At 38.6% G+C, this 18,302-nt stretch overlaps 1 long non-coding RNA gene across 1 annotated transcript in view; it reads right to left on the bottom strand.

The window, feature by feature from the left end:
* Positions 1–4,871: 4,871 nt before the first annotated feature.
* LOC126083972 (uncharacterized) overlaps positions 4,872–18,302 on the bottom strand; it is a 65,829-nt gene continuing 52,398 nt past the window's right edge. The window contains exon 4 of the long non-coding RNA XR_007518895.1: positions 4,872–5,868. This is a non-coding gene — a long non-coding RNA (uncharacterized LOC126083972). The remainder of the gene's footprint in view (positions 5,869–18,302) is intronic.

The following is an 18,302-nucleotide window of genomic DNA, read 5'->3' on the forward strand; positions in this document are numbered from 1 at the left end:
TATCAGAACAGAACTGAGCTTCATAGGGTTTTCAATGGCTGATTTTTTTGGAAGTAGAACACAAGGCCTTTCTTTCAAGGTGCCTCTGGGTGAGTTCCAATTGCCAAACTTTTTGTTAGCAGCTGAGCACTTAACTGTTTGCACTAGCCAGGGACCCAAAGATTAATTTAGCATTTCTGAAATCAGAGTTTCTGTATTGCTCCTTCTTTCATAAACATTTTCTTTTGTCTCATCCTTTAACATCAGGCTCTAAAACATATTCACATTAGGAGAGAATGAACCGCCTACGAAGGGAAGCAGCTTGATGTATTTGCAAGTTTGTAATAACAGCTTTAATCAAGATGGGGCCTTAAAGAAATATATGCCATATTCTTCTTTTTTCTTTTGACTTCGGAGAACAGAATTTTATTTTCTAACAGTTCTAGAGATCAAAAGTCTAAAGCATAGTCTTGGCCATGTTGATTTTTCTTGGGGCCTCTCTCCTAGTTTCTGGAAACTGTTGATAATTCTTGGCATTCTTTTGCTGCTTATAGATGCATCTGCCTTCATCGTCACATGTCATCTCCCCTGTGTGTCAGTATCTATTCTGCTCTTTTAATAAGACACTACTCAGAAGAGACTAGGTTTAGGACCAACCCTACTCTGGTATTACCTCTGTAACATAACAGAAGAAAACCCCTATTTCCACACAGGTTCATGTTTACAAGTATAGGGGTTAGGACTTCAACATAACTTTTTTGTAGAATACAATTGAATCTATACACTAAATTTACAATTTCATTTCTATGTATACTTTTTTTTCTTTAATCTCTAACTTATCAAAACTGGGTTCACGTATTTATATTTAGCCCATACCTATGGTGGCACAAGTGGTTTGTGAAAGGCTACAAACCTAATGGTTGAACCTACCCAGTGGCTCCTCAGAGGAAAGGGCTGGCGAACTGCACCTATAGAGATTATAGCCAAGAAAACCCTATGGAGCAGTCGTACTCTGTAACACATGGGGTCTTCATGAGTCGGGCCAACTTGATGGCAGCTAACAATAACAACATGTATAGGCCCTGGTAATCAGATGGATGTTGAAATATGTCATATTCTTGATTCAACTCCACAGCCATGTCAATGAAGTTCATGTTTTAAATAGTTAATAATCATTTTCCATGTCCTTAGCACTTTGACATTCACTGAGTTCTATAGCAGGTCTAGATACAAAGATCTGAGCCACAGGGATTAAGAAGGCTTTGTTCTAGTTTCAAAAACATTTGTCTCTATAGTAGATATATATTCATTGCCCATCACTCCTGACTGCATCCCTGGGTGGTGCAAACAGTCAAGTGCTTTGCAGTTCAAATCCACACAGAACTGCCTCAAAAGAAAGGCCTCGCTCTCTACTTTCAAAAGATCACAGCCATTGAAAAAACTGTGGGTTGCCATGAGTCAGAATCAACTCTATGGCAACTGGTTTGGTTTTCTTTTTTTTCTGTGTGGTGCAGATGAGAGTATCCTCACCATTCCCATGTGGCCTAGGTCTGTCCAACCAGAATACTCTACCTCCTGACCTCGGTGATTGGTTTAGGAATTCAGAATGGGCATGTGATCCAAGATAGTCCAATCAGAGTCCTTCTTGGGACTTCACTGCCAAAAAGGAAAGATGTTTTTTCTTCCTCTTTGGCAAGCTGTAAGGGTAATGTAAGCATGTGACTCATATGTCCTTTTTTTTTTCCAGCTGTTTACAGGTGTACAATTTATTACATTAACTGACTGTGCAACCCTACTGCATCTTGTGGCCATTTTTCCAGAACCTTGGGAGGCAGCCATCTGCTGCAAGAAAGAACACAGCCAACACCCAAGAAAACTAGAGCTAAGAGTTGGGCAGAGACAGAGGGCAAAAGTGAGAAAGTCCTGATTTATCCAACCATGTCTTATCCAGCTAGCTCTACTCCTGACCTCTTCAAGTACATAAGCCAATAAAACACTCCTTTCAAACTTTAGTTAGTTTGAGATGGATTTGTGATTAAAACAGAATATATTTTCTTTTATTGTACTTTAGGTGAAGGGTTATACAGAGCAAATTAGTTTCTCATTAAACAATTAATACACATATTGTTTTGTGGCATTGGTTGCCAACCCCGTTATGTGTCAACACTCTCCCCTTCTCAACCTTGGGTTCTCCATTTCCATTCATCTAGCTTTCCTGTCCCCTTCTGTCTTCTCATCCTTGCCCCCAGGGATGCTGTACCTATTTAGTCTCATATACATGGTTGAGATATGTGTATTAATGTTTGTTTTATGGGCCTATCTAATCTTTGTTTGAAGGGTGAAATATAGGAGTGACTTCAGTATTGAGTTAAAAGGGTATCCAGGGTGTCTCGGGATTTCTCCAGCCTCCATTAGACCAGTAAGTCTGGTCTTTTTTTGTGAGTTTGAATTTTGTTCTACATTTTTTGCCAGCTCTCTCCAGGACCCTCTGTTATGATCTCTGTCAGAGCGGTCAGCGGTGGTAGCCAGGTACCATCTAGTTGTGCTGGACTCAGCCTGGTGGAGGCTGTGGTAGTTGTGGTCCATTAGTCCTTTGGACTAACCTTTCCCTTGTGCCTTTGGTTTTCTTCATTCTACCTTGCTCCAGACTGGGTGGAGCAAGTAGATGTATCTTAGATGGCTGCTTACAAGCTTTCAAGACCCCAGACACTACTCACCAAATTAGGATATAGAACATTTTCCTTATAAACTATGTTATGCCATTTAAGCTAGGTGTACTCCAAGACCATGGTCCCCAGCCCTCAGCCTAGTAACTCGATCCCTATGCGTATTTGGATGTGTCTATGAAGTCTTTTTTTTTTTTTTTTTTATGAAGTCTCTATGACTTTGCCTTGGCCAAGTTGTCTGGCTTCCCCAGTATTGTGTACTGTCTTACCCTTCACCAAAGTTACCACTTATCTATTGTCTAGTTAGTGCGTTTTTCCCTCCTCACCCTTCCCTTCCCTTGTAACCATCAAAGACTGTTTCTTTCTGTGTGTAAACCTTTTCATGATTTTTGATAATAGTCTCATGCAGAATTTATGCTTTTGTGATTGACTTATTTCACTCAGCATAATGCCCTCTAGATTCATCCATGTTGTGAGCTGTTTCACAGATTCATCATTGTTCTTTATGGTTACATAGTATTCCATTGTGTGTATGTACCATAGTTTGTTTATCCATTCATCTGTTGATGGGTACTTAGATTGTTTCCATATTTTTGCTACTGTGAATAATGCTACAATGAACCTGGGTATGCATATATCTATTTGTGTGACAGCTCCTATTTCACCAGGATATATTCCTAGGAGTAGGATTGCTGGATCATATAGTATTTCTATTTATAGCTTTTTAAGGAAGTCACATATCATTTTCTGAAATGGTCGTGCCATTTCACATTCCCAGCGACAGTGCATACGAGTTCTAATCTCCCTGCAACCTCTCCAACATTTGTTACTTTCTGTTTTTTTGATTCATGCCACTAATGTCAGGGTGAGATGTTATCTCATTGTAGCTTTGATTTGCATTTCTCTAATAGCTAGTTATCGGGAGCATTTCCTCCTGTGTCTGTTAGCCGCCTGAATGTCTTCTTTGGTGAAGTGTCCAAACAGAACACATTTTTTAATTTAGTTTTTCAAAAAGGTGATAAATTTACATTGTTCAAAAGAAAAAGATATATAGTGAAGTCCTCCTTTCCCAATTGCTCCTGTCTGCTCAGTTTCTTTGCCACCCCATAAGTTAATGGCTATTCTTAATTTTGTTTGCATACTTTCTTCATGCATATACAAATATAAATATATTTCTTTATTTTCTCCTTAACACACAAAGTAGCATATAAGACATGCTGTTCTACACCTTGCTTTTTTCACCAATGTATCTTGTTGATCTTTCCCTATCAACGAATAAGGAGCTTCTTCAGTCCTTTATACAGCTTTATAGTAGTATCAAAGGATTTAATCTAATCAGAAAGACCTTGGAAAAGCAAGTTGGTTTTGAGGACCTTCGTCAACTCTATATGAGAAAATAGCGTAGCTCCTAGAAATACTAATATGGGATGGAGGTTCCCATACACAGCCCAGTGCAATCTCTCTACAGTGACATTCATAGTCTTCAAGCTTTTCATGCTACACATAGAACTTTCAGTAAGCTTTTAAGTGCTCCACTCTTAAGTCTTATCAGGCGGGTAAGAATCCTTACACATCTGAGGAAAACCTCTAACATAAAAGACAAAGTCTGAAACAAAACAAGAAAAAAAGCCAGTTGCAACTTGGAGGAATCAAAGCCTATAGTTGCTGTTGTTGTTTACTGCCATGAAGTCAGCCCCCAACTCATGGCAATGCCATGTGTTACAGAATAGAACTGCTCCATAGGGTTTTCTTGGCTATAATCTTTATGAAAGCAGTTCTCCTGGCCTTTCTTCTTCACAGTATCACTGCATAGGTTCGAACTACCAACCTTTATATTAGCAGCCAATAACAAACCACTTGTACCACACAGCTTCTGAAAGATTACAGAGGGAGATGAAAACTTAACAAGATAAAAATAAATAAAAAGCTATCATTAAAATCTTCAGAGGAATAAGAAGGTATTGCATCCATGAAACAAGAAGGAGATGCTATTGAAAAGAAATATTTATAAGGGAACCTGGGAAAATCCAACTGCCAACAATATACTCAGTGGAGAAAGACTAAGAGTCTTCCCCTTGAGAACGGGAACAAGACGAGGATGCCTGTTATCACTACTTCTATTCATTATCATACTGGAAGTCCTAGCTGGAGCAACAAGGTGATAAAAAGAAATAAATCTATCCAAATTTTAAAGAAAGAAATAAAGCTATCTTTATTTGCAGATGACATGATTCTATGTACAGAAAATCCCAAACAATCCACAAGAAAGCTACTAGAACTAATTGAAGAATTCATTGATGTTGCAGGGTAAAAGATCAGCACACAAAAATCAGTTGGGTTTCTATATGCCAACAAGGAGAAATCTGAAAAGGAAATCAAGAAAACAATACCATTTACAATGTTGTGTTGTTTTTGTTAGGTGCTGTCAAGTTGGTTCCAACTCATAGCGACCTTATGGACAACAGAATGAAGCACTGCCTGGTTTTGCACCATCCTCACAACCATTGTTATGCTTGAATCCATTGTTGCAGCCACTGTGTTGATCCATCTCGTTGAGGGTCTTTCTCTTTTTTGCTGACCCTCAACTTTACCAAGCATGATATCCTAATCCAGGGACTGGTCTTTCTTCATAACACATCCAAAGTATGTGAGACATAGTCTCACTATCCTTGCTTCTAAGGAGCATTCTGGTTGTACTTCTTCCGAGGCAGATTTGTTCATTCTTTTAGCAGTCCATGGTATATTCAATATTCTTTGCCAAAACCACAATTCCAAGGTGTCAATTCTTCTTCAGTCTTCCTTATTCATTGTCCAGCTTTTGTACGCATATGAGCCATAGCTTGGGTCAGGTGCACCTTAGTCCTCAAGATGACATCTTTGCTTTTCAACACTTTAAAGAGGTCTTTTGCATCTGATTTGCCCAATGCAACACGCCTTTTGATTTCTTGACTGCTGCTTCCATGGGTATTGATTGTGGATCCAAGTAAAATGAAATCTTTTATCCACTTATCATGATGTTGTTTATGGGTCCAGTTGTGAGGATTTTTGTTCTCTTTATGTTGAAGTACAATCCATACTGAAGGCTGTTGTCTTTGATCTTCATCAGTAAGTGCTTCAAGTCCTCTTCACTTCCAGCAAGCAAGGTTGTGTCAACAGTATAACAGGTTGTTAATGAGTCTTCCTCCAATCTTGATGCCCCATTCTTCTTCACTTAAAACAGCACCTAAAAAACCAAAATACCTAGGAATAAATCTAACAAGGGATGGAAAGGACTTTTAAAACAAAAACTATAAAACTCTGCTGCAAAAGACTAAAATAAACCAAAAAAAACCCAAACCCGTTGCCGTCGAGTCGATTCCGACTCATAGCAACCCTATAGGACAGAGTAGAACTGCCCCATAAGGTTTCCAAGGATCGCCTGGTGGACTCAAACTGCCGACCTTTTGGTTAGCAGCCATAGCTCTTAACCACTATGCTACCAGGGTTTCCAGAGACTAAAATAGACCTAGATAAATGGAAAGACATTGTATGCTTATGAATTAGAAGACCTAATATTGTGAAAATGTCAATACTACCAAAAACAATCTATAAATTCAATGCAAACCCAATCAAAATTCCAACAGCATTCTTTACAGAAGTGGAAAAACTAACCCTCAACTTTAAATGGAAAGGAAAGAGACCCCAAATAGCCAAACCAATTTTGAAGAACAAGAGGCCTCATTCTTCCAAATTTCAAAATATACTATACAGCTACAGTAATCAAAACAGCCTGGTGCTGGCTTAGTAATAAACATATAAACCAGTGGAATAGAACTGAGAGCCCAGAAATAAATCCATATATCCATGGACAACTGAAAATATGAGTGGTCGTAAGAAAATCAGAGAATAAATCCAGTAGATCAAACATATATGCCCAGAATAATAAGTAAAAATAGTCTTTAAAATACGAAATATCAGAACACTGGGGACAAAAAGCACATCTACAAAATTTCCAAAGGGAGAAAACAGATTAGATATAAATAATTAAGATTCAGAATTTGATCAGACTTCTCAAGAGAACACAAGAAGCTAGAAGAGAGTAGTGCCTACCAAATTTTGAGGGGACATAATTTCCATCCTAGAATTCTAGACCCAGTCAAAATGCCATTTCAGTGAGAGGGTTAAATAAAGACATTTTCAGAGATTCAGGGTCTCAAAACTTTATTTCTTATGCACCCTTTTTATGAAACTACTAGAGGAGGGCTTCCATCAAAAAAGGGTAAAAGCCAATTAAGAAAAACTTGGAATCCAAAACACTGAGGATCCCACATATTTGAGAGGCAAAGAGAGTCTCCAAGACAACAGGGATCAAAGATGACAGTACAGGTTATATTAGAATCATAACTTCAGCCTGTGCTTTATCCATCCATCAGGCACACCCATTATGTTAACCATTCGCTTAATACAATACACGGACTTACTTTGAACCCAATTTACATTATGATCACTAATACCTGGAAAGGTGATGGAAAGGTTTGGATGTGAGTGTGGGAAAGGAACATTTTCTCAAATTACTTAGGCTTTTCAGAGAGAAGATTAGTCCTTGTGTGTCATTATCTTATTTCCCCACTCACAGCTTCTCCAAAACCTATCAAGATCTATGTAACAGAAATGAAATCTTACAAATCTTTTCTTTTTTCTTCATAAATGCATTATTTTAGAATAGTTTCAGATTTACAGAAAAGTCACAAAATCAGTACTGGAAGTTCCCTTATTCCCCTCACCCAGTTTCCTTTATTGATAACCTTTTTTTTTTTTTTTTTTAACTATGGTTCATTTGTCACAAGTAGAGAACTAGCATTGGTAGATTAGTACTAAGTAAACTCCACAGTTTATTTAAATTTCACTAGTTCTTCAGTGTTGCAGGATCCCATCCAGGATATGACGTTAGATTTATGCAAGTCTCCTTAGACTCCTTTGGCCTGTGACAATTTCTCAGATTCTCCTTGTTTTTGATGACTTCGGCAATTTTGAAGAATGCTGGTCAGGTATTTTGTAAAATGTACCAGACTAAGACAGACAAGGAAGAAGGACCTGACAGTCTACTTCTGAAAAGAATTAGACACTGAAAACCTTATGAATAGCAGCAGAACATTGTCTGATATAGCGCTAGAAGATAAGGCCTCCAGGTTGGAAGGCGCTCAAAAGATAACTGGGCAAGAGCTGCCTCCTCAAAGTAGAGGCAACCTTAATGACGTGGATGGAGTCAAGATTTCAGGACCTTCATTTGCTGATGTGGCACGACTCAAAATGAGAAGAAACAGCTGCAAACATCCATTAATAATCAGAACTTGGAATGTATGAAGTATGAATCTAGGAAAATTGGAAATCATCAAAAATGAAATGGAACACATAAACATCCATATCCTTGGCATTAGTGAGCTGAAATGGACTGGTATTGGCCATTCTGAATTGGACAATCATATAGTTTACTATGCTGGGAATGACAACTTGAAGAGGAATGGTGTTGCATTCACTGTCAAAAAGAATGTTTCAAGATCTATCCTGAAGTACAATGCTGTCAGTGATAGGATAATATCCATACGCCTACAAGGAAGACCAGTTAACATGACTATTATTCAAATATACGCACCAACTACTAGGGCCAAAGATGAAGAAATAGAAGATTTTTATCAGCTGCTGCAGTCTGAAATTGATCGAACATGCAATCAAGATGCATTGATAATTACTGGTGATTAGAATGTGAAAGTTGGAAACAAAGAAGGATCAGTAGTTGGAAAATACGGCCTTGGTGATAGAAACAAAGACAGAGATCGAATAATAGAATTTTGCAAGACCAACGACTTCTTCATTGCATACCTTCTTTCACCAACATAAACGGTGACTATACACATGGATCTCGCCAGATGGAACACACAGACATCAAATTGACTACATCTGTGGAAAGAGAAGATGGAAAAGCTCAATATCATCAGTCAGAACAAGGCCGGGGGCCGATTGTGGAACAGACCATCAATTGCTCATACGCAAGTTCAAGCTGTAACTGAAGAAAATCAGAGCAAGTCCACAAGAGCCAAAATATGACCTTGAGTATATCCCACCAGAATTTAGAGACCATCTGAAGAACAGATTTGATGCATTGAACACTAGCGACCGAAGACCAGATGAGTTGTGGAATGACATCAAGGACATCATCCAAGAAGAACACAAGAGATCATTGAAAAGACGGGAAAGAAAGAAAAGACCAAGATGGATGTCAGGAGACTCTGAAACGTCCTCTCGAATGTCGAGCAGCTAAAGCAAAAGGAAGAATTGATGAAGTAAAAGAACTGAACAGAAGATTTCAAAGGGTGGCTCGAGAAGACAAAGTATTATAATTACACGTGCAAAGAGCTGGAGATGGAAAACCAAAAAGGCAGAAGAAGCTTGGCATTTCTCAAGCTGAAAGAACTGAAGAAAAAATTCAAGCCTCGAGTTGCAATAGTGAAGGATTCTATGGGGAAAATATTAAATGACACAGGAAGCATCAAAAGAAGATGGAAGGAATACACAGAATCATTGTACCAAAAAGAATTAGTCAATGTTCAACCATTTCAAGAGGTGGCATATGATCAGGAACCGATGGTACTGAAGGAGGAAGTCCAAGCTGCTCTGAAGGCATTGGCGAAAAACAAGGCTCCAGGAATTGATGGAATATCAATGGAGATGTTTCAACAAACAGATGCAGCACTGGAGGTGCTCACTCATTTATGCCAAGAAATATGGAAGACAGCTTCCTGGCCAACTGACTGGAAGAGATCCATATTTATGCCTATTCCCAAGAAAGGTGATCCAACCCAATGTTGGAACAATATCATTAATATCACACGCAAGCAAAATTTTGCTGAAGATCATTCAAAAATGGCTGTAGCAGTATATCGACAAGGAACTGCCAGAAATTCAGGCCAGTTTCAGAAGAGGACGTAGAACCAGGGATATCATTGCTGATGTCAGATGGATCCTGGCTGAAAGCAGAGACTACAAGAAGGATGTTTATCTGTGTTTTATGGACTATGCAAAGGCATTTGACTGTGTGGATCATAACAAATTATGGATAACACTGCGAAGAATGGGAATTCCAGAACACTTAATTGTGCTCCTGAGGAACCTTAACATAGATCAAGAGGCAGTTGATTGGACAGAATGAGGGGATACTAATCGGTTTAAAGTCACGAAAGGTGCGCATCAGGGTTGTATTCTTTCACCATAGATATTTAATCTGTATGCTGAGCAAATAATACGAGAAGCTGGACTATATGAAGAAGAACAGGGCATCAGGATTGGAGGAAGACTCATAAACAGCCTGCGTTATGAAGATGACACAACCTTGCTTGCTGAAAGTGAAGAGGACTTGAAGCACTTACTAATGAAGATCAAAGACCACAGCCTTCAGTATGGATTACACCTCAACATAAAGAAAACAAAAATCTTCACAACTGGACCAATGAGCAACAGCATGATTAACGGAGAAAAAGACTGAAGTTGTCAAGGATTTCATTTTATTTGGATTCACAATCAACAGCCATGGAAGCAACAGTCAAGAAATCAAAGGATGCATTGCATTGGGCAAATCTGCTGCAAAGGACCTCTTCAAAGTGTTGAAGAGCAAAGATGTCACCCTGAAGACTAAGGTGCGCCTGACCCAAGCCATGGTATTTTCAATCACATCATATGCACGTGAAAGCTGGACAATGAATAAGGAAGACCGAAGAACTGACGCCTTTAAATTGTGGTCTTGGCGAAGAATATCGAATATACCATGGACTGCCAAAAGAATGAAAAAAATCTGTCTTAGAAGAAGTACAGCCAGAATGCTCCTTAGAGGGAAGGATGGCGAAACTGCGTCTTACATACTTTGGACATGTTGTCAGGAGGGATCAGTTCCTGGAGGAGGACATCATGCTTGGCAGTGTACAGGGTCAGTGGAAAAGAGGAAGACCCTCAATGAGGTGGATTGACACAGTGGCTGCAATAATGAGCTCAAGCATAACAACGATTGTAAGGATGGCTCAGGACCGGGCAGTGTTTCGTTCTGTTGTGCACAGAGTCACTATGAGTCAGAACTGACTCGATGGCACCTAACAAGAACAACAACAACAACAACATCAGTTTGGGTTTGCCTGATGTTTCTATCATACTTAAACTGAAGTTATGGGTTTTGGGAAGGAAGACCACAGAGGTGAAGGGCCATTCTCATCATATCATAGCAAGGGTACACGCTAGCAATATGACTTTATCACTGGTGATGTTAACCTTGATCACCTGGTCCAGGTAATGTTTGCTAGAGTTTTCCACTATAAAGTTACTTTTTCCCCCTTTTCCATACTCTACTCTTTGGAAGCAAGTCACTAAGAGCAGCCCACGCTTAAGTGGTGGTGGTGGGGGATCTATATAAATTACTTGGAATTCTTTTATATGGAAGATTTGACTCCTCTCACCTATTTACGCAATCATTTATTGATCAGTATGAACTCATGGATATTTATTTTATACTTTGTGTTATAACCCAATACTACCTGTGATGGTTAAAGTTATGTGTCAACTTGGCTAGGCCATGATTCTCAGTGGTTTGGCAGATGTTACGTAATCATCCTCCATTTTGTGATCTGATACGAACAGCCAATCAGTTGAAAGGGGAGTTTCCTTGGGGGTGTGGTCTGCATCCAATATATATGGATGTTCTGGCAAAGCTCACTCTCTCAATATTGCATCTGTCTGTCTAGTCATCCTCTGACCTCTGGTTCTTAGGACGTGAGCCAGCAGCCTGCCACCTGATCCACAGATGTTGGATTCGTCAGCCCCTGCCACCACGTGAATCAGGAGAAGCCTCCAGCCTGCTGCCTGACCCATGGATTTGGGACTTGCCAGCCTCCACCACTGAGTGGGCCATTTCCTTGAAATAAATCTTTCTCTCTATGTATACATATTTATATATATGCTTCACTGGTTCTGCTCCTCTAGAAAACCCAGCCTAAAACACTACCTTATTAATTTTGTTGCTCGAATTGTTCCTGCTTTGGCCATTGGCAGCTTTTTCAGGTTGGTTTCTATGTTCATTTAAAATGCCCCATTCTTTTGTTTATAAGCTCTTCCTTACCTTCTGGCACTATAAGATGTGCCAGGCTCATCTTGTGTATTTCCTGCCCCAGCCCTAGAATCAATCATTTCTCTAAAGAGTCCTAGTTCCATTTATTAGACAATGTCACGTACTCCTTCTTTATTGCTATGATTATTTTTAAGGGCTCCACCCTCCACCCATTTTTAGAGTTATTTGCAACATCTAGGATAGAGAAAGGATATTGATAACTTTCCTTATAATGAATGTATAATTTATTTTAACATCTTAGTCTAGTTTCCTGCAAGAAAGACCATTTCAGTTTTCCCCCATCCTAGAAAAACAGTACTAGAAGATGGAGTTTTTAATCTTAACCATAACGCTCAGAAATATTTAACTAGTATTTTACAATCCATCAGAAGAATGCTATAGATATTCTAAGAATTAGATTTGATAATATTAAGCATCTTAAGAGCGGGAGCACCACAAAGATATAGGGCAATTAATATTTCTAGTATTTGCATTTTTATTAGAGATATCCAACAGATTTTATAAATCCAACACTCTGAGTCATTCTGTAGGTGCATAGCTAGTCTCACTTTTTTAGACTTAAGTGGGAAAGAAAAAGATGTTTTCATTCTACACATAAAATGAATAACCAACACTAGAACTAAAAATTACATCAGAAAGGAGCAGTTGAGATTAATTAATCTGAACTCTATAGTATGTAAATTTGAATTCCAGGTTTATTAGAAATTTTTTTTTTTCAAAAAAGCTGCATTTATATACTTATGGACACAAGGCTCAACTCAACTGTCTGTGTCAAATGACATAATCTGATTATTAGACTTAAACCCAAGATTTACACGGGATTTAAACATTTTAATGAGAGGGAAAAAGAAAATATTCCTTTGTTTAAATTAAGTTTTGCAATTCAAAGGATTTGTTTATTAGGGTCTCCGAGTTCTACCTTTCATCATAAAAGAGTCTTGAACGTGGTATCTTTGTTTCAAAGCCTTTTGGTTTCAAATCTAACTTTTACTTCAAAATTAACTGAAAAGAAATTAGTACACCGGAACCATACCTAATCCCCTAGGAGTCAGCATTGCATCAAGTTTATTAAAATTAAAAAATTCCTTTTTTTTTCTCCTCCCCTAGTAAGCATCTGGTAATAAAAGGCAAATCAGCCAGGCTGGGACACAGACAGTGTTTTTCCTTCACTAGTTCATTTGGAAAAGTGCCTTTGCTAATTGAGAAAAATTCAATGAATTTTACTTGTATTAAAACAAAATAAAGATGATTGCTTCATGGCAACAATGCACTCATTTGAGAAAGTCATTCCATTTATGTATTGTGTTTTCATGTAAATACTTTTGCCAAAATGTATTAGCAAGGAATATAATATTATGGTTCATGGTTCATGTAGTATCTGAAAAGAATAATTGTATAACTAATCGGTGAAAACAAAGTAAATGTTCCTCTTGGGTTTGTACAATGAAAACAGAACTAAAATTATTCAGGCTCAAAAATGCAAATATAAACCATCTCTACCAGGAGAAAAATAATATTTTAAAGGTAAGACTTATATATAAGTCCAGTGTTTCAATTTCTCCTAAAGTCTTAGTTTCATTCCAGAACCTATCTCAAAAAAATTCACTGCATGCATTTTAATAAAGTAATCAAAGATTTCATTGTGTTTAAGACAATAAAATTTATCATGCATTCTTCTGAACAAGCTCACTGATATTCAAAACACATTCTCTGGGAAATTAATGCTAATCAGTGCAGTGGCAGCAAACATAATAACACTTTAATGTATTAAACAGTAACATGAGATTAAATTCACAGTAAACTCAAGAGCAAATAACCAATATAAATTTAAACCGATTAAATCCTGGGAAAGGGCAAAGGTTAGAAATGATCTGAAGCGATAACCAAATTCCACTGAGGACAGAAGCCCTTGTATTAGACAATAGCAACCCCTGCAGGAAGCTCGATGCTGCCTGGACAGGCATTCTTGGAAGCTGCAGGGAAGGATGGGCAAGACAGAAAGGAGCCTATGAGCGTGCTTAGTCTCCATCTGGCGAGTCACCATGGAACGCAAGTGCATCATCAGTCCCAGAATCGTTTCTATTGTAATCACAAACCTCAGGTCCATCAGCTAGGATTTTTACTACAACTGTAACTGAGGAAGAATTTGAGTCAGAAAGGCCTTATTAGTAAACATTACAAGAATTTTATTTTTTTAAAGCAAAAAGAAAGTTTACTTGGTATATATTCAAAGAGGCAAAAATGGGAAACGGACAACCATGCTGCCATGGTCATGTCTGCTCAAGTCCAAGGAAATATTACAGAACAGACAAAAGTGGGAAGATGGACAAGGATGCTGCCACAGCCATGTCTGCCTGAGTCCTGGGTTCTTTTTTTAAGAAAGCTAAAATTCTGTGATAAAATCTGAGATGAAAAAGAAATCTGTGGTCATGCAATGATTTAATCAGTTACGCTTCCTTGGAATTTCCCCGCAGTGCTCAAAAATGTTTCTGTATTTACAGAGGATATTTTTCTGAGTGTGCTTTGATATGACACCTCCAGAAGCATGTATCCATTGTCATCGAGTCGATTCCGACTCATAGTGACCCTACAGGACAGAGTAGAACTGCCCCATAGAGTTTCTAAGGAATGCCTGATGGATTCGAACTGCTGACCTTTCGATTAGCAGCCATAGCACTTAACCACTAAGCCACCAGAAGCATGTATGGTGGATACATTTATACTTTCTTATATAAATACATATGTGCATGTATACCCACACACCATATATACACATTGTTAGGGAATGAATTGTGTCCCCACAAAATATGTGTTGGAATCCTAACCCTCATACCTGTAGATGTAATCCAGTTTGAAAATAGAGTTTTCTGTGTTATGTTAAATGTGGCCATACCAGTGTAGGGTGTGTCCTAAACCTAATCCTTTCCGAGTTATAAAAAGTGCAGATTAGACATAGAAGCAGGCACATACTGGGGAAGACAGATGCCATGTGAAGATAACCAAGAACCAAGGAATGCCCGGGGCTACCAACCAAGAAGGAATTGACATGGCCAAGATCCTGAATTGGACTTTTAGCCTTCAGAGCTGTGAGAAAATACATTTCTGTTCTTGTGGTATTTGTGTTAAAGCGTCACTAAGTAACTAAGGCACACATGGCATGCAACCTATGGCTCAAAGGGGAACCTAGAGAAGCCTCAGTAAGATGGAAAATCTTCACCATCAGCTTGTTCCCAAGTATTCGGATTTATGGCTTTTTTCTGTATTATTCTTTGGGTCACTAAACATTCTTTCAATCACTTATGAGAAAAAATATGAAAACTTCTGAGAGATTATAAAAGGCAATTTGAAAAAGTACTCCACCAAACCCAGTGTTGTAAAATATTCTCTTTTAAAAATTAACGGGACACTAAGTTGCTGTTAAGGGTGACAGAAAAATTTGGAAATGAACAGTGGTGATGGTTGTACAACATGATGAATGTAATTAATGTCACTGAATTGTACATGGAAAAAATGCTGGGAAGGCAAATGTTTTGTTATATATATTTTTACCACCATTGAAAAAATAATGCAAAATGCCTAATGGTTTTTTGAATTCAGCAATTCAAGTAAATCACATGACTAAATTGGATTGTCATATAACTAAAGGAAACCTCAGTGAAGTTGACTTGCTAAATGTGTGTAAATGCCACAAGCAGTAAGTACAGCCATGAGGGCAATACACTGAAAAAACTCAAGAGTGACCATTTAAAAGATGGGAGCAGATACATAAAGAGAATGGGAGAGAGACAGAAATAGAAGCAGGCATTAAAACCAGGTTTGGTCTGAAAAGAAGTCTAAATTACTATGAAGAAACGATAATGGAAATAACTCTCGGCTTTGCATTTTACTTTCTGAAAACCTACCTCACTACCTCTACCACCAAATGTTTTACTTTCATGGCTTACGTGTGAATGGTTTTCATAAAAACCCACCTGGGAAGTGCATTACTAAGCCAAGCAAATCTTGTTTTGGAGGCTATATAGGTTCATTCTCCCAGTGGGGGTGAGAGAAGCTGAATTTGTCTTCCTTTCTCAGAATTTCTGAGGTGCGTGGAGGAGCCCAAGAGCATCCAAAGTGAAAGGCATTCTGTTTATGCTCCTGTCTGAAATACAGAGTAAGATCATTTCAGAAAGAAGTTAAGCATCTTCTGGGAGTTGCCTGCAGGTAGAACAAGTGTTTATTTCTTCAGGCTAAAACCAAGCAATGCATTCCTCAAAGAAACAAGATCAAAAGTATTCGAAAGTCTAGGTTTTTGAAGGGAGGCAGAGTAGTAGTTGGGAAAAGACACTGAATTGACATAGGAGCCTAGAATCGTATCTCATCTTGGCCTAACTGGGTGATCTTGAGTGTTATTAACTTCTCTGTGCCTTAGTTTCTTCAATCGCAAACGTGAAGACATTTGACTATTTATCCAGCTGAATCTTGGATGGTGAAAGAAATTTTAATGTGGATTTGTTTTTCAGATAGGCATGACCTAACAGTGCTTCACAGAACCATCACTGTTTAAGAAGAGAAAGGGTTCACAGAATGAAAGAATTGTAATTAGTGATATATCTTCCCTGGATTTGTGCACTCATTTATTTATTCTTCAATAGGAGTTTATTAAAAGTCTACTCTGTGCCAGACTCCAAACCAGACACTGGAATATAAATTTAAAGAAGACTCAATTTCTTCCTTCGAAGAACTTGCAGCTTAGTGGGGATGAAAGACAAATAAATCTGTATTCATAATTCAGGGCAGTGCATCCTCTCCTCTGCTAGCATACACCACAGTGCTGTGGGAGCATGACTCAAGAATTCCAACCAAGGAGGCAAGGGTAAAATCTGCCACCAAAGAATTCACAGAGGAGGCAACACTCAAGTTCAAATTTAAAGCATGAACAGGAATTAACCCACTGCCTTCGAATCCAGAAAATAATCCAAGAAATTTGGGGTATATGAAGAAGAATGAAGCATCAGAATTGGAGGAAGACTCATTAACAACCTGTATTATGCAGATGACACAACCTCACTTGCTGAGAGTGAAGAGGACTTGAAGCACTTACTGATGAAGATCAAAGACTACAGCCTTCAGTATGGATTGCACCTCAACATAAAGGACACAAAAATCCTCACAACTGGACCTATAAGTAACATTATGATAATCAGAGAAAATATTGAAATTGTCAAGAATTTTATTTAACTTGGATCCATAATGAACACCCATGGAAGCAGCAGTCAAGAAATCAAACGACACATTGCATTGGGCAAATCTGCTCCAAAAGATCTCTCTCAAGTGTTAAAAAACAAAGATGTCACTTTGAGGACTAAGGTACACCTGACCTAAGCCATGGTATTTTCAATTACCTCACATGCTTGAGAAAGCTAGACAATGAATAAGGAAGACCAAAGAAGAATTGACACCTTTGAATTGTGGTTTTGGCCAAGAATGCTAAATACACCATGGACTTCCAGAAGAACGCACAAATCTGTCTTGGAAGGAGTCCAGTCGGAATGCTCCTGAGAAGGACGGCAAGACTTCGTCTCGTGTATTTTGAACACGTTATCAGGAAGAACCAGTCCCTGGAGAAGGACATCATGCTTGGTTAAGTAGAGGGTCAGTGATAAAGAAGAAGACCCTCAACAAGGTGGATTGATGCAGTGGCTGCAACAATGGGCTGAAGCGTAACAACAATTGTGAAGATGGCACAGGACCGGGCAGTGTTTCATTCTGTTGTACATAGGTCACTATGAGTTGGAAGGGACTCCAAGGCACCTAACAACAATAACAACAACATTTTGATTGAAAGTTACAAACTTAGATGAGCATAAGGTAGGATTACTAGAAGTGGGGGATCCAAGGTGATAGGTTCAAAGCATATATGTGGACAGTGTGGACTGGTTAGCTCCTTAAATTGTAGAAGTAGTGACTAAAGGGGGCTTACAGGGTGGTCAAAAGATGATTACGTAGCTCTTTTTTATTAGACATAGCTTGCTCAAGGGAAACCTTTCCCGTGGAGATTTATGCAGGAGGTTTCTGATAAGGGCAGGTGCCAAGGCCTTTCCCCAAAGACATTGTTTCTACATCCTTATCCTAAAAAAAAAAAAAAAAAAGTTTCTTTAGAGTCATGATTAAGTCTGTATAAAGATTAATGGTGCCAGGCTATAAACAGAAGTAAGAGGTAAGATAGAGTCTGAATTCAAACTGAGGCCAGCCATTTTAGTTTTGTCAACTAGTTCAGTTTTAATGCTCTCACACAACCCACACTCTGTTGACACCTGTCCATTCTCCCAGTACGCCAGCCTCCTCCCAGCTTTACTTCCTTTCCTATCCAGTTTGGACCACGTGGGCTATCATATTTGATCTGATGATGAGTCCATCTAGAATCACAAGAAACTCATAGAAGGCACTGACGAGCCTGAGGCTAGGCCATGAACATCCTGCATGATCTCTTGAACCAAGATATGAATATTCACACACCTCCTGATATGTCC

Source organism: Elephas maximus, chromosome 10 (assembly GCF_024166365.1).
Source record: "Elephas maximus indicus isolate mEleMax1 chromosome 10, mEleMax1 primary haplotype, whole genome shotgun sequence".
NCBI classification, from domain to species: Eukaryota; Metazoa; Chordata; class Mammalia; order Proboscidea; family Elephantidae; genus Elephas; species Elephas maximus.